Source organism: Rhinolophus ferrumequinum, chromosome 12 (genome assembly GCF_004115265.2).
Source record: "Rhinolophus ferrumequinum isolate MPI-CBG mRhiFer1 chromosome 12, mRhiFer1_v1.p, whole genome shotgun sequence".
Classification (NCBI taxonomy): domain Eukaryota; kingdom Metazoa; phylum Chordata; class Mammalia; order Chiroptera; family Rhinolophidae; genus Rhinolophus; species Rhinolophus ferrumequinum.
In genome coordinates this window covers 1663369-1689793 of record NC_046295.1, presented here as the reverse complement: position 1 = coordinate 1689793, position 26425 = coordinate 1663369, and the positions used below count along the sequence as shown (strand labels likewise).

The window sequence follows — 26425 nt, the reverse complement described above, 5'->3', positions numbered from 1 at the left end:
ATTCAAGTAAAGCCACAAAAGGCAGGATGAGAGTGGAAGACAAAAACAGGAACAAAGAACAAGGGCAATAAATAGAAAACAGTAACAAATATGGTAGATATTGAATCCAACTATATCATAATAATCACTTTGAACATCAGTGGTCTAAATGCACCAATTAAACAGCCCTGTCAGAGTGTGTTAAAAACAAGAACCAATTATATCTTTTCTACAAGAAACCTACTTTCAATATAAAAATATATATAGATTAAAAGTAGAGGTGAAGAAGGGTGTACTATGCTAATACTAATCAAGAGAAAACAATTGTATCTGTATTAGTAATTGCAGACTAATTACTGCAAGTGATTTCAGAACAAAGAAAGTTATCAGGGATAAAGGTCATTACATATGATAAAGTATGTTCTGCGTCATCAACATATATGAGGCAAAATTGGATAGAATTACAAAGAGAAATAGATAAAGCCACTATTATGGTTGGAGACTTCAACACTTGTCTGTCAGAAACGGACAGATTCAGGAGGCAGAAAACCAACAAGGACATAGTTGAACCAACAACACCATCAATCAACTGGAGATAATTGCCATCTATAGACTACTTCATCCAGTGATAGCACAACATACATTCTTCGCAAGCTCATACGTACCATTCACTAAGACAGACTGGACCATAAAACATACTTTAACACATGTATGAGGTGTGATCAAACAATACAGTGAATGTTTAAATTTTAAAAAATGTATTACAGGAAAAGACACATTGCCATTAATCCCCCTCAAAATACTCCCCCTCACTTTGAACACATTCTTCCCATCGTTTTTTGCCACTTTCTGAAGCAGTTCTGGAAGTCCTCTTTCGTGAGTTGCACTGTCATGCCTGCCTTGGTGTCCTGAATTGATTCAAAACTTTTACCTTTCATGGTCATTTTAACTTTGGGAAAGAGCCAGAAGTCGCACGATGCCAGATCTGGTGAATAAGGTGGATGAGGATACTCCGTAATATTATTATGTGACAGAAATTGCAGTATCCAGAAGTGATGTGTGACATGGAGCCTTTCCATTGTGACCACAAAATACAGTGAATGCTGCTGCCGAGTGCCATCCAACAGAAAGGCCGGGATCTTCAATATGGGAAGTGGCACATCAAACCTTAGTAACAGTCTGTGACAAGTTTCAACTTGTTCGGTGGTCATTCGGGTGTGAGCTACAGTTGAGAGAAGGTGTATTTTAAAGTGTGCCATAAATCATCCTCCATCATGACAATGCCCAATAATCTGTTTCTACCTTAGAAAACTAGAAAAAAGAAAACAAATTAAATCCAAAGTAAGCAGAAGGAAAAAAAGATAGAGCACAAATCAATAAAACTGAAAACAGGAAATCGGTAGAGAAAATCAACAAAACCAAAAGCAGGTTCTTTGAAAAGACCAATAAAATCTATTAGCCTCTAGCCTCTAGCTAATTAAGAAAAAGTAATTAGTCGAAGTTCTAAAAAGAAGACCTTACTAACATATCTATATACTCAAAATCTCCACTATTAACTCTATCAAAATATTGTAAAAATTAAGAATTGTGCATTTCCATTCCATTATACTTTAATAAATGATGTTTTTTTGTGGTGGGGGGGAAGAGAGAAGCCCATTTATCAGAAACTTAGATTAGGTTCTAAATAGTATATTAAAAAAAATTGCTTCAACCACAGGATGGCCACGGGGTTTGAAAATTAATCTGGGGAACGTAATTTAGCGGTTACCAGAGGGTAAAGGGGTTGGGGGTGGGTGATGAGGGTAAGGGGGATCAAATATACGGTGATGGAAGGAGAACTGACTCTGGGTGGTGACCACACAATGTAATTTATAGATGATGTGATATAGAATTGCACACCTGAAATCTATGTAATTTTAATAACAATTGTCACCCCAATAAATTTAAATAAAAAAAAAATTGCTTCAGAGACTTCTTCTAAAGTTAAAAACGATTACTATAGGATACTCTCTCTTTTTCTCTGGGACAGTCATAAACATCTTAAATTTGTTTTTAGAAAACATAAAGCTTTTTGTGCTTAATCAATGGCATAGTATTGTCTTCATATCTTTCACAATTGTCCAGCTTCCTGTAAACAAGCTGCTTGTGTTTTCATCATTTATCTTATTTTCTCTGTTCCTTTTCTAATATGCTGTCTCTAGATGAATTTTTGAGCTGTGAACATTTTATGAAATAAAATGATTCTAGAAAGCATGGTATTTTAAAGCATGATAATTCATCATGCATAAAAACTGGATTTATTTATTCATTAAATATTCAACCAGAAGAAATTAGTACATTGTGAACTTTTCTTTAAATTATGTGTCACTAATTTCCTAGTTAGGGTAGTTCCTGAATGAATGGTTTATAGTTTCCTCAGTTTGTCGGGTTAAAAATATTTTGCTGTTTTGTTTTTCTTTGAATGCCATTCAGGTATACTTATCACTCTCGTATGCACAAAAGTATAAAGCTGTGTTTTCTCTTCTTTTGTTTTCTGCATCTCTCTTGCTTGCTTTCATTTATTTCCCTGGCAGTTGCTTTAACATCTTTGTAGGAAAACAGGTGGTTGCAGATACTGATATTCTCCTTATCTTTGTCCTATCTTAAGTTAGCTTCTGAGCATTAGGGATTTTGTGTGCTCTGCATATCTGTCAAATTCCTTGTAGTGACTGATATGCAATTATTTTGATAAGTAAACTTTGGGTTTAACTTTTTTCTCCCCCTCATTAAACTTTGTTTTAACAGGTCTTAAAATTCTGTGACAGATTTTTGGTCAAGTTGTTTCCATTAAAAAGTACTGATTTTAAAAACTAATAACTGAAAAACTGCCACATACACACTCACAAAAAATGGTCCATAAAACATTCTCCTTTCCTTCTGAAGGTTTCATGATGCATTGTAATCATTAAACAGTCTTTTACTACTAAACTTAAATGGCCAATTGAGACAAACAGTTCTGAGACCGTTCTTCCACCACTGATTAAGAGTGGGCTGGCAGGTATTGGGGATAATGTCCATTTGGCCTTCTGAGCCTTCTGGGCAGACTTGGTGGCCTTGCCAGCTCCAGCTGCCTTCTTGTCCACTGCTTTGATGACACCCACAGCAACTGTCTGTGTCCTGTCATGATCAGCAAAATGACCCAGAGGAGTGTTGTCAGGGAAGCTCTCAACATACATGGGCATGCCAGGAACCATCAGTGATGGCAGCATTACCAGATTTCAAAAATTTGGGGCATTCTTCCATCTTTTTCCCTGGATGATGCTCATTCTTCTCCTTCAGCTCAGCAAAGCAATGTGAGCTGTGTGGCAGCCCATCACAGTGTGTATCCAGCACTGATTTGACCTAGATGGTTCAGGATAATCACCTGAGCAGTGAAGTCAGCTGCTTTCATTGGCGGGTTATGTTTGCTGTCACCAGCCACATTGCCATGACGAACATCTTTGACAGAGACATTCTTGACATTGCAGCCCTCATTATCCCCAGAAGAGCTTTACTCAAAGCTTCATGGTTGTAACATGGACTAGAGCAAATGTGACCAGCCCACAGGAACAGGGCCAATACCACCAATTTTGCAGAAATCCTGGAGAGGCAGACGCAAAGGCCTGTCAGTTGGAAGAGTTGGCGGCAGGATGCAATCCAGAGCTTCAAGCAGTGTGGTTCCACTGGCATTGCCATCTTTACGGGTGACTTTCCATCCCTTGAACCAAGGCATGTTAGCATTTGGCATGTTGTCACCACCATTCCAACCAGAAAGTGGCACAAATGCTACTGTGTTTGGGTTGTAGCCAATTTTCTTCATGTAGATGCTGACTTCTTAAGGATTTCCTTGTATCTCTACTGGCTGTAAGGCAGCTAGGTGGAATCCGTTTTATTAACACCCACAATTAGTTGTTTCACACGCAGTGTGTAAGCCAGAAGGGCGTGCTCACGGGTCTGCCCACTCTTGGAGAGACCTGCTTCACATTTGCCGACCCCAGCAGCAACAATCAGGACAGCACGGTCAGCCTAGAGGGGCCTGTACTCACGTTTTTGATAAAGTCTCTGTGTCCTGGGGGATCCATGATGGTCACATAATAGTTGCTGGTCTCGAACTTCCACAGGGAGATATCAGTGGTGATCCCACGTTCAGTCTCAGTTTCTCCAAGACCCAGGCAGACTGGGAGGAGCCCTTTCCCATCTCAGCAGCCTCCTTCTCAAATGTTTCCATGGTTCTTTGTCAACCCCACCACATCTGTAGGTCAGATGACCAGCAGTGGAGTCTATCTGTCCAATGATGATGGTGTTGATATGAATCTTTTCCTTCCCCATTCTGGCTTAGATTTAGTGGTAGTTTTCACTACACCTGTGTTCTGGCAGCAAAGCCATGGTGAAAAAGCAGGATTAACTTTTTAAGTTAAGAAATTTACTCAAATAATTATCTTTGTCTTCTAGATTCCAAGTAAATCTTACGATTCTTTAAATACAATAGAATCAAATAGACTCCTCGCCTCTACCCCATGGTGACTCCCGCTCAGAAGGCTGCAGCTGAGGTTGGGAATCCTCACTTGATTTGATTATAAGGCATATTCTACAGAAGGAAAACTGGGGGACAGGCAGCTTTGCCATTCATCGCTTACAGAATGGGTTCACTCACCCTGCTGAATGACAGATGGCAGACATTGTGATACTAGAAATGATCTCTTAAGACGGCTGCAGTTTGGGCAAGAAGGCTTCTTTAATCACTTTGGACTTGCTTCTTCTTCCCTCCTTGGTTGAAGCCCTGGGAAGGCGGTTCAGCTCACAGCCTGGGGTGCTCCCCGAGGCTCTGGCTGGCCCTGAACCCTAAGCCTTGTTTCATTAGCATGGCTACACTGCTGGAGTGTTCCCCAAATGCCTGTTTGGCTTCTCTAGCTCTTGTCCACGTTGCTTCTCCTTATTGAACTTTGGCTTGCATTTTCCAAGTTGATTTATTAGCCAAACATTTACTAAGTTCAAGCAGTTTTTAAGACTTCATTCATATTACTTCTAAGCCCTTGGTTGGCTCTCATTTTCTAAAACTTACATGAAATATTTGGCTATGTCTTGTTACCTCTACATAGAGTTGTCATTCTGTTTGAATCATGCAAGCTGTCTATCTAATGACATCTGGCCATTTAATGTCAGCACATGTCCCTCAGCAGCTATTAAGTTGGAGATTCACTGGTACACGTGTTATTCCTTGGGGAAGCCCCTCCTGCCTCTATGACTTGGTCAGGTTTCTCTGTAAAATCTTCTCAGAAAATGGAATTTCTTTTCTTCAAATCATGTATCTCAGAATAATTTGTTCACTGTTGGAAGTATTTAATTATGTCTCCTTCACTGCACTTGAGCTTCCTTACAAAATAGGCTGATGTGTTTCCCATCTCTATGTGGTTCTCAATTTCCTTACAGGTACATTAATGTAGGGGGTGCTCAAAACGAATAAAGGTCTTGATGTGTCTTAATATTATATATCATTAGTAAAATATTGAATTTTTAAATAACTTTCATATTTAGTATGAACCCAGGCTTGTACATCAATCTAATTATCCTATAGTTTTGAATATGCAAAAACTTAGATGTTTTTCCTGTGAATCCTAATTGAGGAAACTCTTGGAGAATAAATATTTTCCAATTAAGACTTGCTAGCAAAATAAAGCAGAAAGTTTGGCAATGACCTTTGTATATATTAATTTTGAGACTAAAACAAATGTGGGGATTGGAGCCTGGACATAATAAAAATGTTGTATGTCCTGACAACATCCAAATGATATACCCAATGAAAACTCAAAGTTACAGGTAAAAGAACATGGAAGAACTGTTTTATTGGTTCCCTTCTCTGTAATAGCTGGTCATAAAAGGATATTATTTAAAGATAAATCTAATAATACATACAAGCTCTGAAAATTAAGTTCGTGAATTCATTCTAGAAAAAGTGCTACATAACTCATTGCTGAATATTACTATGGTCACCTTCAAAGTACTCCGCTTGGGAAGCTATGCATGAATGCCAGCGCTTAGTCTACTCTTCAAAGCAATTTTGGAACTCTTTTTCTGGAATGGCCATCAGAGCTGTCGTCGTATTACCTTAATGTCCTGAATGTCATCAAAATATCTTCCTTTCAATATTTCCTTTATCTTTGTGAAAAGAAAGAAGTCATCAGGGGCCAGATCAGGTGAGCAGGGAGGGTGTTCCAATACAGTTATTTGTTTACTGGCTAAAAACTCCCTCAGAGACAGTGCCATGTGAGCTGGTGTATTGTGGTAATGCAAGAGCCATGAATTGTTGGTGAAAAGTTCAGGTCGTTTTCGTCTAACTTTTTCATGCAGCCTTTGCAGCACTTCCAAATAGTAAACTTGATTGACTGTTGATCCAGTTGGTACAAACTCATAACGAATAATCCCTCTGATATCAAAAAAGGTTAGCAACATAGTTTTGACTCTTGATTTGGACTAATGGAAATTTTTTGGTTGTGGAGAATTGGCTGACTTCCATTGTGCGCTTTTGACACTTTGTTTCAGGATCGTATTGATACACCCATGTTTCATCACCAGTGATAACATGGCCCAAAATATCATCTTGCCTCTCCAAAAGGTCTTGGAAAACTTCGACTCCCCTTTGTTTTTGTTCATTGGTGAGTTCTTTTGGGACCATTTTTGCACACGTTTCTCATGCCAAGATTTTCAGTTACGATTTTGCTACTGTTTGTCTATCGATGTTTACTTGGTCTGCTATGCTTTTAACAGTCGACTATTTTGACACACAATTTGACGAATTTTTGCAATGTTTTCATCAGTTCTGCTCATTACTGGCCTCCCTGAACTTTCTTCATCAGTGATGCGTTCTCTCCTCTCAGAAAAATGTTTAATCCATTTGAACACTGCTGTTTTCTTCATGGCATTATCCCCATAAACTTGGACTATCATGTACCTGATTTCACTTCCACTCTTGTAGTTTTCTACATGCAGGTGTTAAAAACAAAACAACAAACTCAAAATGGAGTAAATTATACTACGTCTTATGTCACCGCTGAACCAAGACTTGATTTCAACTCTGTCAGAAATGGAAGCCTAGACAGAAGGAGAACTGACTCTGGGTGATGAACACACAATGGGATTTATAGATGATGTAATACAGAATTGTACACCTGAAATCTATGTAACCTTACTAACAATAGTCACCCCAATAAACTTTAATTAAAAAAGAAAAAATAGAAAAATAAATGGAAGCCTAAACCGGTCAATCAGGAAATGCCTGCTCAGCATTGGTTAGGTAATCTGTCAGAGAGGCCCCTACCATCCCCTAAAGGAAAATAACTGCAATAACCAATCTGCCTTTTTGCCTAGTATAGCTCTTTTGTTCCTGCTTTCTTCTGCATATAAAAGACATTCATTTTGTATAGCTCCTCAGAACTCCTTTCTATCTGCTATAATAGAGGCTGCCTAATTCATAAATTGTTGAATAAAGCCAATGAGCTCCTTAAAATTTACTCAGTTGAATTTTGTTTTTTAATACATGACCATGTCATCTGTCAATAAAGTCAGTTTTACTTTTCTTTTCCAAACTAGATGTTTTTAATATTTGATTTTCTAGGAGGCCTTCTTGCATTTCCAGTAAAATGTTTAATAGGAGTGGCAAAAATAGAATCCTTAAATTGCTCCGAAAATAAGATAGAAAGCATTTAGTTGTTCAGCATTAAAAATGAAAATTGTTTTGTTTTATTTTTTTTAAATAGAAGACCTGTTTTTAGATGGAGGAAATTCCCTTTTATTCCTAGTTTGTTGAGTTTTTTAATTGTAAACATGTATTGCATTTTGTCAAATGTTTTGTGTATCCATTGACATGATTATGTGTTTTTGTCCTTTTTGTTATAATATGGTGCATTACATTAACTGATTATTAAATATTGAACAATTTTGAACACCTGGGTAAAAACGTCACTTGGTCACGATGTATAATTTTTTTTATATATGGTGCTGGATTTTCTTGCTAAATTTTTGTTAAAGATTATGTGCCTATGTTGATGAGGAGTGTTGGGCTGTAATTTTATTTTCCTTGGTGTTTTTGTCTGACATTGTGTCAGGGTAATTTTAGCCTCCTAGAATGAGTTGAAAAAATTTTCTTCTTTCTCTATTTTTCTAAAAGAGCTTGTAAAAAAATTGGCACTAAGTCAATAATAATAATTGTTGTTATTATTATTATTATGAATAGTGTTCCTTTTAATATATAGAACACATTTTGAGGTAGAAGGGGAAAAGGGACGGGGAGGCCTAAAAGCTGTCAGCAGTCAAGCATAAAAGAATGAAGTCAGACTTTACAACTTAGTTGTCTGACCTCGTATATCAATGATAGAACCTGATTTTCCCCTAAGAGTTGTTATTATCGTTTTTGTTTGTTTGTTTCTCTTTTTATTTATTATCTTGTATGGAGTAAATCTGTGAGTTCTGTCTGGCCAATGGTGTGCAGCGGCTGATGTCTCTCTGCTCATTTATTTTTTAATATTCTTATTTTAATTTTGAATCCTGCATTGCTAGGAGCCATCTCTGTGTCTGTATTACTCAGTGAGAGCCCAGTGTTTGAACAGAGGCTGTGCTCAAACATTTCAAGCCAGTAAGGCATTTGTGCTCTGCCAGTACATCTGTATGTGGGTACAAGAGCACATTCAAAGTTCAGGCCATTTTCAAATCTTTTCTTGAGTTTTCTTTCTGCCGGGCTCTTTCCCATCTCTTTTGTGCCTGAACATTAGCCTTAGAATCTGCCAATTATTTGTGGCTAGCTGGGGCTTTTCTGGTTTTGTCAATGAGGCTTTTTTCTTTTTCTTATCATGGCAGAGAAACTGCCAGTTCTCACAGCCTCCTGCACCATGCCAGAATCTCTACACCAACTGAGCCCTAGGCCAGAAAACCAGAGATTCCCACTGCTTTTACCCAACATTCAGCTCTTCTTCAAAAATAGTTCTCCAATTGTTTCATGACTTTGGTTGATTCCCAGAGGGTTGCTTTTGTGGGAAGGCAGTAGCTGTAGCTGGAAGTCCTGATATAGTTCAATTTCCATAAATGAAAAAAAAAAGGGTTCCAAAATGAAATAATTTAAGAAGTGTAAAATTAATGTAAAATTAAGTTAAGCATATTTCTTTGCTGTAGGAGTTCCCATAGCCTATAATAGATGAACCACTTTCCCAATTAGTTTAACCATGGATTTCTCCCTTTACAATGTTTGGCAATGTCCTTCTGTGAAACACAGTTTGAGCAATACTGTTTCCTTTTAACTTCTAATGTCAGGAAAGTAATCCAGAAGAAAGAACAAAACAGACCCATAGTACAGATTGTTGAAGAAATGTTGAGAATCTAGAATTGCCCAGGTTAAAAACAAAACAAACTGGGTGAGGGCAAAGGTATGCACTAATTTCAAAACTAGTTGATAGATTGTATTTTGGAATCAGGAAAATAATTCCCCTTTCTTCACTATTCTTTACTTCTGAAATTTCAATAACTTTTATTTGGTCTATCTCAATTGACAGTCTCAATCTCTTTTAACTTTCATTTACTTTCCTATTTCGTAACAGTAGTGTGTTTAGAGAGTCATCCTCATTCTCACCATAATAAATAAAATTTTATTTTAGAATAAATTATAAAATTATACATTATATTATAATTTACTAATTCTAATAAATTTCTGTTCATCTCATATTTTGAGGTTTGCCTGTTTTTTTATTTTAATGTTGTTTTGCACTTCTAAGGTGTCTAATTGGTTATTTTCATATTTTGTAGCCCTGTGTTAATACGACAATGTTGTTTCCTTATTTCTTTCTTAACTATGTATATATAGTTGTTGAAATTAAGAAAGGAAATTAGTTTCATTTGTGAATTAATATATGGATCATGAATATAAAGTGTCTAAGAAATTTAGAAGCAGATATTCTCAGGCAGAAAGGCCACAAGATTTTAACTCATCTGGGAAATTTAATGACTTTTGACGTGGCATGTGGCATTCCACAGGACATAGGGAAAAGAGGAGACCCAACCTAACAGTTGCATTATATTACAATTTAAATTATTATTCTAGTTTTTGCTTTTTATGTGAACAAATAATAACAATGGGGAACCAAATACATACTGAAAATTCACAAAAACGACAAACTCAGAGGAATAAGACCTGAAAATACAAGTCATTCTACTGGTTTTGAACAACCTCAGAGCTCCATGTATGCTCTTCTTTCTCAGTCCTGAGACTTGTGAGACCTGCCGGTGAGGTATGTGTGTATCATCCACAATAATTTGATTTCTTCTCAGACAGTTGAAGACTCTGCCTTGTCCAGCTGCTGCATGTTTAAAGCAAGCGGGCTTAAATTTCATAGACGTGAGCTTTAAATCCCTATCTCCAGCAAGATGTACCCCTCAGATTCCAAAAGACAGTGCTAAGGATGTGACTTGGTGTCAGAAACTGCCAAGCCTATCTTGAATTCAATAATAAACTTTTCTAAACCAACCAGCATGTCAGTCTTTTGGCAGAAATTATAATTTTTATCACTTTTGAGAAATTTATTCCCCTGCAGGTCCATTGTGAATGTCACAAATGGAAAGGATTAAAGCAGTTGCCCTTCCCCCACCAAGGAATTGCCCGGGCAGATGCGGTCCTACTTGGACCAGTGACATGAGAGCTCAGCAATGATATCATATCTAATGTGAATAAATGTTTTATTGTTTTCAAAAGAAATAAAGATATGAATTCTTCAGGCACTGTCCTTGAAAAACATTTTTAATGGAGAAATTTCCAGGCTTATCTGTTGAGTTTTTTCACTACCAATTTAAAAAATAATGACTTTGTTAAATTTAAGCTGACTTATGGAAAGCAGGAAAGTAAGGTATATTTTCTCTTGTTTTAAGTTTTAGTTTTGTTGACTATAAACATTTACAGGAAAAAAATTCCATGGATAAGTGACACCTGTTATTATATTATTATATTTCTATTTTGAAACATTAAAAAAAGGGGAGGAGGAGCAAAATACTTCGTAAACCAGTAAGATGTTTTATTGTGTTTTTGTTTTCGTTGTTGTTGCTTTGGTCTATTTGTTCAATATAAACAATCTTCAGTATTATTTTATATTAAGTTACTGTTGATCTTTTTAAACTTTTATTCTTGAATAGCCTTGAGAAGTCAAGTAACGCAGATAACTTTTGTCATGTGTCGTATTAGCAGCAATTAACCGTTTATTACATTCTTAGCTTACTTCAACTGAAAAGAAAAGCCCCATACAAAGCAGCAGTCTTCTCTAAACTTTTACCAATTTTGTATCGGGTTGTATCGGGTTGATAACAAATACTGTCACAATCCCAGTAGCTTAACATAAGAAAGTCCATTTCTTGCTCCCGCTCAATTCACTGTGGTTCTGAATGATTCTTGGGCCAGTGAGTCTCCACGTGGCAGCTCAGCATTGCCAGTGGTGACTCAGGGCATGTTTATTTCACACAGAACATCAGGATTCCTCTGACAGAGGAATAACACAGGGATTGGCCTGAATTTTTCAGGAGAGTTGATCCATCTGCCAGGTTCTGGGAAGCACAGTCTACTGTACTATAGGAAGAGGAGAAGAACTGGAAATATTTATGAGCTCTAGAAATGTCATCACATGCTCCAAACCCTCCCTACCCAGTAATTTGAACTACTTTCTTAATATTAAATCACAGAAAATGATACCTACCCCCACACCATACTTACATGTGTGTGCAAGCATGTGTTTTCCCGTTGGATGAAGATTTAAAATATAGAAAAGCATAAAGTGAACCAAATGCTGATATCGCTACCATTTACTCTTCACATTCTGTCATATTTGTATTCCTGTCTTTTAAAATGTAACGAAACATTACAAAGAGAGCTTGAGTTTCCCTTTAATCCTACTCCATCCCGTCACCACTTGCTTCCCATCTTTCTGAATCATTGCCAGCAGAATACAACTCTATATAGTATCGACTATCTTTCAAAAATTCTCTAATTCCATATTTCTCCCCAGCTACTGCCTCATTTCCTTACTTTATGCCTAGTGAAAATTCTTGAAAGGGTTTCTGTGGTTGGTGCTCCACTTGTATACCTCACTTTCTTCCTCCAGCCCTTCCAAGGTGTCCTCGGCCCACAAGTGACCTTTGTCACTTCCCTTGATGTCTTCTCAGCATTGGGTCATAGTTAAACACTCCCTTAACATCCGTTCTTCTCCTGGCTCCTGTGATGCCACCACATATGGTTTTCCTCTTTCTTGCCTGAACACTTCTCTCCACCTTCTTTGCTGGCTCCTTTTCTTTTCTCCAATTTGTTTTATTTTTTTCCTGTTGCAGAAGGAGATCTGGGCCCTAGGCTCCTTCTCATTTCTACATTTTCACTCTTGTCTGGTCCTCTTGTCCAGGCACTTTGCTTAAGCTTATCACTGACATGACAATAACCCCTCTCATTCCCCCCCAAAAAAACTATCTTATTACCTTGCCTACTACATCCAGCTCACTACAGTAGTCCTCTCTTATCTACACTTTCCCTTTCTGTGGTTTCAGTTACCTGAGGTCAACCACAGTCTGAAAATAGTAAATAGAAAATTCCAGAAATAAACAATTCAAGTTTTAAATTGAGTGCCATTCAGAGTAGTGTGATGAAATCTTGTGCCATTCTGTTCTGTAATGTTCAGGATGTGAATCGTCCCTTTTCCCAGCATCTCCATGCTCTACACACTCCCCCACCACTTAGTTCCTTAGCAGCCATCTCAGTAATCAGGTTGACAGCCACGGTATCACAGTGCTTGTGTTTAAGTCACCCTTATTTTACTTAAATATGGCCCCAAAGCACAAGAGTCGTGCTACTGGCCATTCGAATATGCCAAAGAGAAGCCGTAAAGTGAAAAGATATGTATGATATGTATGTATGTATGTATGTACGTACGTACGTATGTATGTATATACGTACGTATAGGAAAAATCATAGTATATATAGGGTTAGAACATTTCTGAGCTTTCATGCAACCCCTGGGGGGTCTTGGAAATTATCCCCCTCAAATAAGAGGGGACTACTGTACACCTATCTGGATATGTGATGAAAACCTCAAGCTTAACATGACCAAACAGAACTGTTAACTTCCACATCCCAAAACCCAGTTCTCCTGCTATGTCCGCAGTTGAGCAGGCCAAACTCAGTTACTCCAACTAGAAACTAGGAGCATTTCTTTATTCCTTTCTCTCCCTTGCCCATCCTCTCTTAATTCAATTCATCTGGGCATTTTCCTAGGTATAAGCCCTGTCCACATCTCTCCATGTACAACCCTGTTACTTAAGTACAACCAGCATAACCTATAGCGTGAACTGTTATAACTTGCTAACTAGTCTAACTACCACTGTTCTTTATAATCCATTCTTCAAGCAGTAGCCAGAGTAACTCTTTACATATAAATCATATTCTGGCATTCCTTTGCTTAGTAGGCTCCCATACCTCCTATTGCATTTCAGTGGGAGCCACCTCTTTTTGCCAGCTGACCTCACAAAGCCAGGTATGACTGTACCCTGCCCCCTCCTGCTTCTCACCCCTCCCCTCATGCCCAACCACACTGTCCTCCTGCCTGAGCTCCGGGCATCTGTTCTTCCCTCTGCCTGCAGGTCTCCTCCCTTCATTGTCACATGGCTCACGCCTTCTCCTCAGACCACTCCCAAGTCGGTCCTTCCTAAGCTCCCACTCTGAAGCAGCCCTGCAGTCTCTCTCAAGCACATAGTCCCCTCTTATTTCTGCAGTATGTGATATTGTCCCTTGCTTATGAGTGTCTGCTTATGTTCCCACTCAAAGATACAAGCTTCGCGAGGACAGTGGTCTTTCCTGCCTTTTTCAGTGCTCTCTCCCCAAGGTCTCATTAAATAATTATGGAATAAGTGATCTTTCCTGTATAAAGAGGCAACTCTATCATAAATTTGATATGTAACCTTTTGGTATATTTTAATACTTAAATATGTAGATATTTATAAACAGCAAGTCATATTATTATGTTATTATTTTACATAAGTTACATAAAAGAACATCTTTTAGAAAATAAATATTATGTTTCTGAAATCTGGGTGTACACATATATTTACATATTCATATATACATATAAATGTATGTTCTTTAAAACGGCTATAATGTGCTCTATTTTATGGTTGTACCTCACTTAATATATCCATTGCCCTATTAAGGAATATTTAGGGTCTTGCCAGTTGTTCGTTGTTACAAATGATATTGCTATGGCTATTCTTTCATATCCCCTGCTTATTCTGCAAGAGTTTCTGGGCAAAATATATCAAAAAATTGAACTGCTGAAATGGAAAATATGCAAATGCATGTGTCAGTTTTACAGGAAATATGGCAGAAATGATAGGTTCTCGTTTACGTGCTCTCCCAGGACCACTGTGCATTCCTGGAGGGGAACGGTGCGTCACATTTTACAATGCTAACATCCAGAGGATTAATGGTGGGGCAGGGCAGCTGATTGTTCCATAAAAGTATGTGGAATGTGTTTGGATAGATGTGAAACAGTGATCAGTCAGTCCTGACCAGATGATCTATATTGTTCAGAAGTTAATATTGGGGCAGCCGGATGGCTCAGTTGGTTAGAGAGCAAGCTCTGAACAACAGGGTTGCTGGTTCGATTCGCACATGGGCCAGTGAGCTGCGCTCTCCACAACTAGATTGAAGGGACAATGACTTGGATGACTTGGGCCCTGGAAATGACTTGGGCCCTGGAAAAACACACTGTTTCCCAATATTCCCCAATAAAAACCAAAAAAAAAAATTTGTTTAAAGTTAATATGGTAAAGTATAGTATAAACCATCTGCAGGATAAACCATCTGCAAGCCTCTATTCTCTCTCTCTGACTCCATTCTTCTTTTGCTTACTTTAAAAATTTTTTGTTTTGTTTTGTTTTCTCAGCTTAATAAGGGACATGAATAAAGGAATGCATTTTGTTTCATTTTCTGCCTGTTTATGTTTTAAGTGATTTCCCCCTTTAACTTGAGGTCGTTGGAGTGACTTCTTTGTTGTTATTAATCTAGTCTTCAGGCAAAATGGTTACAGCTCCAGGGCTAAATGGAGATTTAAATTCAAGTCTCAGGACCCACAAACATGTCTTTGATCATGTGAAGATTTTAAATGTTAGACATTCAGTGTCATTTATTGTTTCCTAGCAAGATGTGAAATATCCCCCACTCCCGTTAACCAAAGTTCAAGACATTCTGAATCTTAACAGTTAAGTTCCTATAAGTCACTTGTCAGAAGTCATTGTGATGCTGGATGAAATATAGAACAGAAAAAAAAAATGAAGAGAAAGAATGTGCTCCACAGAAAGGCACTATACAAAGTCATAGAATATTCTTGTTTAACTCAAAAGCAATCACCTCAAAGTAATATCATTAACTTCAAAAATAAGAAAAATAAATTATTAAAAAATAAAGGATTTTAAGATATGTTAAACCTTCATTATAATGATTTAATGAAATCATTTAAAATATGATTCATTTAAAATATGATTTGATCCTTTCAGGTGAGGAAGAAAAAGTCACTTGTGAACATTATTTTTAAAACAGTGTATCTCAGGTGACTCTTCCACCCAGACCTCTGACTTCTCATCTGTAAATATGTACGCTTTGACCTTCTTTTTCTTTTCTTATCCCTTTTTCCGTGTTTGCTGAAATCACACTGATTATCCATGCTTTTCATTTGTGAAGTTAGTCAAATGTCGTATCTCCTACAAGTCTTCACTCATCCCAGCACTAGAAAAGAATCCTCCCCTCTTCTGTAAGAAAAAACATTTAGCTCTTCCACTTGTGTTGGAATTTGTTATTTAACATACAATTCTTTACTTCCTATTTATCAGTATAATTGATAATGGCACATAAATGTTCAGTGAAGTAGACAAGTCAGAGGAAAGCTCAATAGATTAAGAAAATAAGAGGTGAGTTATATCTGCTTAGAGTAAGTTCATTAGAGTTATGGAGCAAAGAGCATTGACAAAATGTTAAAATTTTAATGGAAGGATGAGGAAGTGCTTATAGAAAATGTAGACTACTCTCTCAATAAGTTTATTAATGAAGGAAAGTACTACAGTCCAAATAAATCCTAAAAAGGAGTCCTAAAAAACTATTTGTTTTTTTTGTCAATTTTGTTTTGTTTTGTTGTGTTTTGTGTTTCCCTTTTTAATTTAGATGAAATTCACATAATATAAAATTAATCATTTTAAAATGCACAATTTAGTGGCATTTAGAACATCCATAATGTTCTCAACCAACACCTGTATCAATTGCCAAGACATTTTCATCACCCCCCCAAAAAATCCCATACCCATTAAGCAGTCACAGCCATTTCCTCCTTTTTTTAGACACTAGCAAAAATCAATATGCTTTCTGTCTCTATGGTTTAACTGTTTTGGATATTTCAAATAAATAAAATCATACAATAAGTGGTCTTTTGTGACTGGCTTCTTTTACTTAGCATAATGTTTTCCAGATTCTTCTTTGTGATAACATATATTTGCATTATCCATACTTCATTCCTATTTATGACAGAATAGTATTTCATTGTATGTATAGCCCACATTTTGTTTACCCGTTCATCTGTCGATGGACATTTGGATTTTTTCCACTGTTTTGCTATTGTAAATAGTGTTGCTATTAACATTTGTGTACAAGTATTTGAGTACTTATTTTCAGTTCTTCACAGTATAGAACTAGTAGTAGAATTGCTGGGTTACATGATAATTTTATGTTTAACTTTTTGAGAAATAGCCAAAAATTTCCCCACAGTGACAGCACCTTTTACATGCCTACCAGCAGTGTACAAGGGTTCCAATTTGCTCACATCCTCAGCAAAAATTATTTTCCGTTAAAAAATATATTCTTATAACCATCCTACTAGGTGTGAAATGGTAGCTCATTGTGGTTTTGATTTGTTTTTCTCTAGTGATGTTGAGCATTTTTCCATGTGTTTGTGGGCCATTTATGTATCTTCTTTGGAGAAATGTCTATTCAAGTCCTTTGTCCATTTTTTAATTGGGAAGTTTGTCTCTTTGTTGTTGAGTTGTAAAAGTTCTTTATGTGTTTTGGATACTATACTGTTATTAAATATATTATTTGCAGACATTTTCTCTCATTTTCTGAATTGTGTTTCTACTTTCTTGATAATGCTCTTTGATGCATGAAAGTGTTTAATTTTGATGAAGTCCAATTTATCTATTTTTTTCTTTTGTTGCATGTACTTTTGGTGTCATATCTAAGAAACCATTGCCAAATGCAAATTTATAAATTTATCCCTCAGTTTTTTTTATAATAGCTTTATATTTATGGTTCATATTTTAGGTTGTTTATCCATTTTGAGTTAATTTTGGGATATTGTCTAAAGTAGGACTCTAACTTCATTCCTTTGCATATGAATATCTAGTTATTCCAGCATCATATGCTAAACAGTCTATTCTTCCCACTCCCTACTGGTCTTGATACCCTTGTTGAAAATCAATTAGCCATAGAATGTGTGAGTTAATTTCTGGACTCTCAATGCTATTCCATTGGTTTATATATCTATATATCTATCCTTACACTAAATTCCTATCACCTAGTGATGTTGTAGCTATCGCAATGCATTACTCATTTGTTTGTGGTGATGCTAGTGTAAACAAACTTACCGCACTGCCAATTGTATAAAAGTACAGCACCTATACTTCTGTTCAGTACATAATACTGATAATAAATGACTATGTTACTGACTTACATATTTACTATATTCTACTTTTTATCATTATTTTAGAGTGTATTATTTTCACTTATGAAAAAGCATGCTGCAAAACATGTTATGCCCGTCACATCTTTTACCACATCTCTTGATTACATCATTTTTTCTTGCGCTTGATTTACTCTTGTGTGTGTATGTACAGTAACTTGCTGGACAGGCGTGTAGCAATAGGCTATACCATACAGCCTAAGTGTGTAGTAGGCTGTACCATCTAGGTTTGTGTAAGTGCACTCTGTGATGTTCACACAATAAAAAAAATTACCAATGATGCATTTCTCAGAACATACCCATTGTCAAGGGTACATGGCTGTGTACTGTTTCTCAAGTCCTCTGCTTCCTTATTGATTTTCTGCCTAGTTGTTCTATCCATTATTGAAAGTGGAGTATTGAAGTCTCCAACATTGGCTGTAGAAGTCTGTTTCTCTCTTCAGTTCTGTCAATTTTTACTTCATTTGTTTTGGACCTCTTTTGTCAGGCGAGTGTATGTTTATAATTGTTATATCCTCTTGGTGAATTGACACTTTAATCAGTATGTAAAGTCCTTATCTGTCTCTTGTAACATTTTCTGACTTAAAGTCTATTTCATCTTTTTCGTACATTAGTATAACAGCTAAGTTCTCTTTCGTCTTCTATTTGCATAAAATATCTTTTCTAATTTTTTCTTTCAATCTCTGTATCTTTGGCTCTAAAATGTGTTATTTGTAGACAGCATTTTAAAAAATTTACTTTGAGAATCTATGCTTTTTATATAAGAGTGATATGGATTGAATAGCACCCTCTCCAAAAAAATAAGTTCAAGTCTTAACGCCCAGTTCCTCAGAATGTGAACTTCTTTAGAAATAGGGTTGCTGTAAATGTGTTTAGCTAACTTAAGACAACATCATATTGGAGTTGGGTGGACTCTTAATACACTATGATTGGTGTCCTCATAAGAAGAGGGAAATTTGACACAAGCACATACAGAGAGGAGAAAGTTAATGAAGGCACAGACACAGAAGGAAGTTAGCCATTTGAAGACGGAGGCTGGGATTAGAGCTATGCTGCCACAAGCCAAGGAATACCTGGGCTACCAGAACCTAGAATAGACAAAGGAGGTAGAGGCTATGGAGGAAGCTTGTCCCTGCCGACACCTTGATTTTGGTTTTCTAGCTCCAGAACTTTGAGACAATGAATTTCTGTTGTGTTAAGCCACGCAGTGCACAGTACTTTGTCATGGCAGCCTTAGGAAGCAAATACAGAGATTTCTTTTTTTTTCAATTAAAGTTTATTGGGGTGACAATAGTTAGTAAAATGACACAGGTTTCAAGTATACAATTCTGTAATACATCATGTATATATCACATTGTGTATTCACCACCCAAAGTCACTTCTCCTTCCATCACCATATATTTGACCCCACTTATCCTTATCTACCACCCCCTCCCCCTAACCCTCACAAATTCAGAGATGTCAATTCACTTAAATTTAATTGCCAATTCATAAGGACTTACTTCGACCATTGCTATTTCTCTTTTTGTATGTCATATCTTTTGTTTTTCAAATCCTCCAACACTGCTTTCTTTTGTGTTTAACTGATTTTTTCAAGTGTAATATTCTGTTTCCTTTCTGCACAGGTTTTAATTGTTTTCTTAGTGATTACTCTAGAATCACAATTCTCTTAAACTTAAAAGAATCAATTTTCCCTGAGAATGGGCCATACTTTCTTGTTTCTTTAAATGCTTCATATTTTGTGGGGGGAAATAGGACATTTTGAATAGTATAGTATGATAACTCTGGAAATTGTATTTCCCCTCTCTTCGGGATTTGTTTTGTTGTTTGTTCTGGGTTCTAGTTGTTTGCTTTTGCAGTGACTTTTTAAACTTAGTTTTATAGATTGCATTCTTTGTCATGACTGATCTATGAAATCGTTTTCTTTAACTTGTGGTCAGTTAATGTTTTGACAGAAATTTCCTTGAGTACCTTGAGTCAAAAGGGAAAAAAAAGAAAAACCTTTCCCAGTGTTTACAGACTGACTCTGCAGGGGAAAATCTTCTCTCATTAGCAGGTATGTTCTGAGCCTTGAGATCTAGCATGAAGCCTTCCGGTCTTTTTAGCCCTTTTCTGGCCATGCATCATCACTGGGCCTGTGTGCTCTTTTCCAGTTCCCCGTATACATGGGTGCTTTTAAATGTCTTAATTTCCCTGAGTCACACCACTTCTTGGGGCCTTAGCTAGTCTATGATATTTCTCTGTTAACAGTCTCTTTCCCCAGCTGTTTGTGGGTCTGTAGTCCCTCAGTGGCTTTTGTGAGCCAAGCCCATTGCTTCCATAGCTGTTACTAGACTGAAATCGGAGCTGTACCACTCTGGGCCAGCTGAGCTCTACATTAGGTGACACAAAGGCCAATCCTTTAGGCAGCCCCCCGGCGAGTTAGAATATTGCAAGTTAGTTCTGCTCTGCTCTCTGTGGGTTGCAGAAGGAAGTGGGGATCTGGCTGTCACTTGCCCCAGACCAGACCTCTGTGCTCGGTAGGTGGTGAGGCAAAAACAAGTAAAAACAACTTAAAATTTCACACTGCTTTATGGCTCTTTCTTTTCCTTTGGACATTTGTTCGCTTGCTGTAGATCTTGACTGTTTTGCAGAGCTCCTATAAAGTTTTTTCAGCCAATATTTAGTTGTTTATTTATTGTTTCCATGGGGAAAGGCGTGCCTGGATCTTCCTACTCTGCCATCTTCCTGATATCACTCTCCTATCTTACTATTTTTAAATTGATTCTTTTTTGGTTCAGTGTTCACTTGATTACTATAAATTTGACTCTCAGTTCAAACAAACTCCTTCTGATGTTTACTGAGGTTTTAACACCATTGGATAGTTGCATCAAGGGAGCCATTCATCAGGTGGAAGAGAAATTGGAAGCAAAACAATTTTGAATATGTTTTCTGAAGTCACAAATTATTTTAAGTAAAAAATAATACAAATGTATCATATGCATAAAGATATAATGTGTTGATGTTATTTTTTCTTTATTTGATACCTTTTCCTGTCAGTTTATGCTGTGAAGCTTTGTACCTGTAACAACCCCAAAGAAAAAAATATAATTAAACACTTTTCTGTTAATTGTTAGATTAAATAAAATCAATCAATGTAGCTATGTGAGTTTAAACTTGAAAACTATACATGCCAATATTCATCATAAAATCACATGCATAAATTTGTACATAAATAAAACCTTTTAAAAAGTCAACACAATATTATAGGCATTGTTCTATTATTCATGCATCTAATTTTTACTCTTTAACAGTTGCCTGGTAAAAATATTTTACCTATCTAGTCACCTTTTAATGACTTCTTGTTGTTTTCCAGCTTTACATGACCATTCTTGTTTATGCATCTTTAAATGGTAGCTAATAATATTTTCAGGGCAAGTTATTGGGAATGGAATTGTAATCTCCAAGATGAAATATACTGTTTAATGGTATTTTACAATTGCTAGGCAATTGCTAGGCAATAATAATTAATTTAACTTTTTAAAGGGGACAAAACTTTATTAAAATTTATATTTTTTGTACCGCTTCATCATGGTGTCATGTGACATACAATTAGAACAAATTTTAAATATTTCTTTAAAATTGCAATAGAACAGCTCACATTATAAGGTGTATATGTTTGGAAAATATTATGTTGTTAACATCAAAGACAGTTTCTGACTTGGACAAAATTGCAGATGTAAAAGAAGAAAGCCAAGATGATTCTCAGGTGCTCAGCTGGCACAGGGTACCGGATAGATCACTTTGTCTTAATGTTGTGTTAGGAAACATAATAAAAACACGACCATTTAAACATCTAAATATCCTGCTTTAAAAGAAACTGTGTAGTATACAAGAAATGCCCAACTGACACTTGGTTCCAAATGTGGACGCATACTTTTGAAGAGAGATCTAAGCTAGAGATGAGCTAAGGAAGTCAACTTTATTTCAGTAGGTGAAGTCCAGAGCCAATGAGAATACTCAGCAGTAAGTGAGCAATGAAAAGGGAATAATATCCCAATCTTCAAGTTAAGGTGCATCTATTTAAAGACCAAACCATGAAGGAGAAAAGAGTGATGGCAGAAAAATAGGACAAATCAGAAAAAAAAGTAAAAAAAATGACTGGTGGAAATGTTTTAAGTGACATTCTTCAAAAAAAGTAATATAAGACTAAAATCAGCTAGATGTCTGTGCATTTTGAGAATGAAAATGAGATTGGAAAGGATTGAAGAATAAATGAAAGGAAAATAATTGAAGACAAGCAGAGACCATTCTTTCATGGAGGAGAAGAGATGCTCTGTGATAACTTGTAAGAAAATATGGTCAAGTAAGTACAGTTGACCCTTGAACAATGCAGGGGTTAGGGCCACCAACCATATACAGTAAAAATCTGCATATAATTCTTTTTTTTTAAACGTTGAATAAAATATAGGCTTTTATTATAACAAAGAAGGAAAGAATGAATAACCTAACTGTTGCTATGGAAACCTAGAAAAATGTCTAGATATTGGCTTTCCAATATTTGCCCATCTTTATTTATTTATTTATTTATTTATTTATTTATTTATTTATTTATTTATGTATTTATTTTATTAGTTTCAGGTGCACAAGACAAAGTAATATTTAGACGTTTATCATTTATATCCCTCACACTGTGTGAATCCCTCCCCCATCCACTATCCCTTTGACATCGCACGGAGCCATTACATTTTCACTGTCTCTATTCCTAATGCTGTACTCCACTTCTTGTAAGTACACACACACACACACACACACACACACACACACACACACACAAACTTGTAGTTGACATTCATTATTGTTCAGCTTCAGCTTCAGGTGTACAGTGCCGTGATCAGGCATCTACATCATCCCTGAGGTGGTCTCCCAAATGGGATAACTGTCCATGGGATACCCTACAAAATCTTTACAACATTATTGATTACAGTCCCCAAATTAATTTTCAAAACCCTGTGGCAATCTTGTGGTTACTGACTGTTTTCTAATCTCCTCACCTTCCCCCTTGTCCCCACCCCCCCTTCCATCTAGCAACCCTCAGTTTTTCCTCTATGTCTCCAAAACCGTTTCTGATTAGTTCATTCACTTACTCTTTTCTTTAGATTCCACATATAAGTGAGATCATATGCTATTTGTCTTTCTCTGTCTGACTTATTTCACTTAACATAGTGTTCTCTAGGTCCATCCATGTTGTTGCAAATGGTAAGATTTCTTTCTTCTTTATGGCTGCGTAGTACTCCATTTTATAAATGTACCACAGTTTCTTAATCCAGTCATCTACTGATGCGCATTTCAGTTGTTTCCATGTCTTGGCTATTGTGTATAGTGCTGCAATAAACATAGGAGTGCATAAAGTTTTTTGAATTAGAGTTTTGTATTTCTCCGGATAGATACCTAGGAGTGCAATTGCTGGATCATAAGGTAGTTCCATTTTCAGATTTTTGAGATACCTCCATACTGTTTTCCATAGTGGCTGCACCAATCTGCAATCCCACCAACAGAGCACAAGCGTTCCCTTTTCTCCACATCCGCGCCAGCACTTGTTGTTTGTTGAATTATTGATGATAGCCATTTTGACTGGGGTGAGGTGGTATCTCATTGTGGTTTTTATTTGCCTTTCTCTGATGGTTACTGAGGTTGAGCATTTTTTCATATGTCTGTTTGCCATCTGTATGTCCTGTTTAGGAAAATGTCTCTTCATGTCCTCTGCCCATTTTTCAATTGGATCGTTTGTTTTTTTGGAGTTGAGTTGAGTGAGTTTTTTATAAATTTGTGATATTAACCCCTTATCAGATATATCATTGGCAAATATCTTTTCCCATTCAGTAGGATCCCTTTTTGTTTTATTGATGATTTCCTTTGCTGTGAAAAAACTTTTTAGTTTGATGTAATCCCACATGTTTATTTTTACTCTTACTTTCCTTGCGCGAGGGGTTATATCAGTAAAAATCTTATTCCGGTTAATGTCTGTGAAGTTTCTACTTATATTTTCTTCTAGGAATTTTATGGTTTCAGATCTTACATTTAAGTCTTTAAGCCATTTTGAATTTATTTTTGCATATGGTGTAAGGAGGTGGTCCAGCTTCATTTGTTTGCATGTGTCTGTCCAGGTTTCCCAGCACCATTTATTGAATAGACTGTCTTTACCCCACCGTAAATTCTTACTTCCATTGTCATAGACTATGGAAATAGACTATATCTACTAGACTATGTCTACCTAGACTATGTCATAGACTAAATGACCATATATGCAAAGATTTATTTCTGGACTCTATTCTGTTCCATTGATCTATGTGTCTGTTCTTATGTCAGTACCATGCCGTTTCAGTTACTGTAGCCTTGTAGTATAATTCGATGTCAGGTATTGTTATACCTCCCACTTTGTTCTTATTTCTCAAGATTGCTGAGGCTATCTGGGTCTTTTATGGTCCCATATAAATTTTAGGATTATATGTTCTATTTCTGTGAAAAACGTCTTTGGTAGTTTGATAGGAATTGCATTGAATATGTATATTGCCTTAGGCAGTATGGACATTTTAACAATACTAATTCTTCCTATCCATGAACATGGTATGTGTTTCCATCTATTTGTATCTTCTTTCATTTCTTTCTTCAGTGTCTTATAATTTTCTGAGTACAGATCTTTTACTTCTTTGGTTAAATTTATTCCCAGGTATTTTATAGTCTTTGGAGCAATTGTAAATGGGATTGTTTTATTAATTTCTCCTTCTGATGTTTTATTATTGGCATATACAAATGCAACTGATTTCTGAAAATTAATTTTGTATCCTGCTACTTTACTAAATTCATCTATCAGCTCTAATAGTTTCTTGGTGGAGTCTTTAGGGTTCTCTACATATAGTATCATGTCATCTGCATATAATGACAATTTTACTTCCTCCTTACCGATTTGGATGCCTTTTATTTCTTTTTCTTGTCTGATTGCTGTGGCTAGAACTTCCAGCACTATGTTGAATAGAAGGGGAGAAAGTAGGCAACTTTGCCTTGTTCCTGATCTTAAGGGGAATGATTTTAGCTTTTCCCCATTGTGTATGATGTTAGCTGTGGGTTTATCATATATGGCCTTTATTATGTTGAGATATGATCCCTCTATTCCCACTTTCTTAAGGGTTTTTATCATAAATGGCTGCTGGATTTTGTCAAATGCTTTTTCTGCATCTATTGATATGATCATGTGATTTTTATTTTTCATTTTGTTAATGTGGTGTATCACATTAATTGATTTGTGGATGTTGAACCACCCTTACATACCAGGGATGAATCCCACTTGATCATGGTGTATGGTCTTTTTAATGTATTGCTGAATTCTGTTCGCTAATATTTTGTTGAGGATTTTTGCATCTATGTTCATTAGAGATATCGGCCTGTAGTTTTCTTTTTTTGTGGTGTCTTTGTCTGATTTTGGGATCAGGGTGATAGTGGCTTCGTAAAAATTTGGGGTAGTCTTCCCTCCTTCTGGATTTTTTGGAAGAGCTTGAGGAGAATAGGTGATAATTCTTTTCTGAACGTTTTGTAAAATTCACCTGTAAAGCCATCTGGTTCAGGGCTTTTGTTTGTTGGGAGATTGTTGATTACTGATTCAATTTCTGTGGTGGTGATCAGTCTATTCAGGTTTTCTGTTTCTTCTTGAGTTAGCCTTGGAAGGTTGTACGCCTCTAGAAAATTGTCCATTTCTTCCAGATTGTCAAATTTGTTGGCATATAGTTGCTCATAGTAATTTCTTAAAATGTTTTGTATTTCTGCGGTGTTCATTGTCACTTCTCCTCTTTCATTTCTGATTTTACTAATTTGGGTCCTCTCTCTCTTTTTTTTAATGAGTCTGGCTAAAGGTTTGTCGATTTTGTTTATCTTCTCTAAGAACCAACTCTTGGATTCATTGATCTTTTGCATTGTTTTTCTGGTTTCTATTTCATTTATTTCTGCTCTGATCTTTATTATCTCCTTCCTTGTGTTCCCTTTGGGCTTATTTTGCTGTTCTTTTTCCAGATCCCTTAAGTGTGAAGATAAACTGTTGATTAGTGATTTTTCTTCTTTCTTTAGGTAGGACTGCAATGCTATGAATTTCTCTCTTAGGACTACTTTCATGGCATCCCATAGATTTTGGGTCGTCGTGTTTTCATTTTCGTTTGTCTCGAGATATCTTTTGATTTTTTTCCTTGATCGCCTGCTTGACCCATTCATTATTTAGTAACATGTTATTCAGCCTCCATGAATTGGTGAGTCTTCCAGTTTTTTTCCTGTAGTTCATTTCTAATTTCATAGCACTGTGCTCAGAGAAGACAATTGGTATGATTTCAATTTTCTTAAATTTATCAAGACTTGTTTTGTGGCCTAATATGTGGTCTATCTTGGAAAATGTTCCACGTGCACTTGAGAAGAACGTGTATTCTGCAGCTTTGGGGTGAAATGCTCTGAAAATATCTATTAAATCCAAGTGGTCCAATGTGTCATTTAAGGCCGTTGTTTCCATATTGATTTTCTGTCTGAAAGCCCTGTCCCTTGTTGTCAGAGGTGTGTTGAAGTCCCCTACTATGATAGTGTTACTGTTGATCTCTGTCTTTATGTCAGTCAATATCTGTTTTATG

The 26425-nt window shown here is 36.4% G+C and overlaps 1 pseudogene; it reads right to left on the bottom strand.

The window, feature by feature from the left end:
* Positions 1 to 3538: 3538 nt before the first annotated feature.
* LOC117032029 (putative elongation factor 1-alpha-like 3) overlaps positions 3539 to 26425 on the bottom strand; it is an 86914-nt pseudogene continuing 64027 nt past the window's right edge.